The sequence below is a fragment of the Nomascus leucogenys genome, chromosome 12, assembly GCF_006542625.1.
Source record: "Nomascus leucogenys isolate Asia chromosome 12, Asia_NLE_v1, whole genome shotgun sequence".
Lineage (NCBI taxonomy): Eukaryota > Metazoa > Chordata > Mammalia > Primates > Hylobatidae > Nomascus > Nomascus leucogenys.
Window position 1 is genome coordinate 56,570,021 of NC_044392.1, and position 2,047 is coordinate 56,572,067.

Below are 2,047 nucleotides of genomic sequence, written 5' to 3' on the forward strand. Positions count from 1 at the left end.
ATGGCCACTTGATTTTGACAAAAGTAAATTCAATGAAGGAAAGGATAGTCTTTTAAAGAAGTGATACTGAGACAACTGAATCATCTACATGCTCAGGGAATTTCAGCATGCTGTGTAAAGTGATGCCAATCTGAGCCATACCCTATAGGCATTAGAGTTTGTGAAGACTTTCTCGATATGATAACCATGTGTTAAATAATATGCTGTAGCTAGTTCTCCTCTCTTCCTGTTCCACAGGCAGCCACATTGTCCTGTTTTGCTCCAGCCACATCCCTGAGACACCATGGTGAAGTTGAGGGCCCGAGTCAACGGATTTGGCTGTATTGGGTGTCTGGTCACCAGGGATACTTTTAACTCTGGTAAAGTGGATATTGTCACCATCGATGACCCCTTCATTTAGCTCAACTACATGGCCTATATGTTCCAGTATGATTCCACCCGTGGCGAGTTCCATGGCAGTGTCAAGGCTGAGAATGGGAAGCTTGTCATCAATGGAAAGCTAGATCCTACCAAAATCAAATAGGGCGATACTGGCACTGAGTACATTGTGGAGTCCATCAGTGTCTTCACTACTATGGAGAAGGTTGGGGCTCACTTTCAGAGGGGAGCCAAAAGGGCCATCATCTCTGCCCCATCTGCTAACATCCCCAGGTTTCTGATGGATGTGAGCCATAAGAAGTATGACAACAGGTTCAAGATCATCAGCAATGACTCCTGTACCACCAACTGTTTAGCACCCCTGTCCAAGGTCATCCATGACAATTTTGGTATCATGGAAGGACTCATGATCACGGTACACACCATCATTGCCAGCCAGAAGACTTTGGATGGCCTCTCTGGGAAGCTGTGGCATGACGGTCACAGGTCTCTCCAGAACATCATCCCTGCATCTACTGGTGCTGCCAAGGCTGTGGGTGAGGTCATCCTTGCCCAAATGCAAGGACCCTATAAATCCCCTATGGGAATAAATCCTCTGGAAGCACTTTCCTTTCTTATGGCACTCCACACATTTACTGTGCACAGCACCTAACATGTCTCATATTTCATCTCCTCCACTGGACCATTAAATTGGGAGCAGAAATGGAAAATTGGAAGTATTACTCCTGGGTCCAGCCTGCATATTTGCATGCTTTCCCCCCCACAAGGTTTAATTTATTTAAGAAATTATAACCTATGATAAACATACAGAAAATTTGAGAATATGGTATAATAATGTATATTTGTGACATATCACCAAGAATGAACAGATTTGCTGGTGACACCTGTCCACCCACTTTTTAAAGTGTATAAAATATTACACATACAGTTTGAACACTACCCCATGCATCCCCCTCCTGCAGCAGGTCTTCATGCTGCTTCTTCAAATTTAGAGTTAGTCATTAATATTTAGAAATCAAGAGATTTCACATAAGAATTGGCCTCTGGCCACTTTCCTGTCAGTTCTCACCAGGCCATCATGGGCTCCGCACCCCACCCCAACCATTGGACCCTGCCTGTCAGGTCTGTGGCTGACTCTTGCACCTGAGCTCCCTCATCTGCCCTCTGTAAACGCTTCCCAGAAGGTGGGGGCGGGGAGCTCCTCATGCCCCTCATCCTCCTCTGCACCACTGCCCAGGCTGTGCTCCCTGCCTGGACCCAGGAATCCAAGTCCTCATTCAAGCCCGTTGGGCTCCTGTGGCTTTTCCCAGTGACTTCAGCTTAGCTCCATTCTCTGTACTCATATACACCTAGCCCTTAGGCCAGTGGCTGAGCACTTTCCTGTGCGTTCATTCATTCCCTTGCCAGGTAACCTGCAGAGCCACCTAGGTGGAGAAAAGGGACCCAAAAGTCCCCACCAGGTCAGGTTTCCTTGTTCTTCCCTCTGAGCCTTTGATGTCTCCATGTGGTGCATTGCATGAGGTGCAGCAGAGCTTGGTGCAGGAGCTCTGCCTACTTGGCACCCTCACGTGTATGAAAGGATGGCACATTTTGTTGGCTACAACACTCCAAGGCCTTTTTGTTTGTTCAGTTGAGACTGCTGGCCCATCTGATTCCCTCGTCTCTTCGA

At 47.3% G+C, this 2,047-nt stretch overlaps 1 pseudogene; it reads left to right on the forward strand.

Annotated features, from left to right (window-relative positions):
- Positions 1 to 272: 272 nt before the first annotated feature.
- Positions 273 to 1,030, forward strand: LOC100594720 (annotated as a pseudogene).
- Positions 1,031 to 2,047: the final 1,017 nt, after the last annotated feature.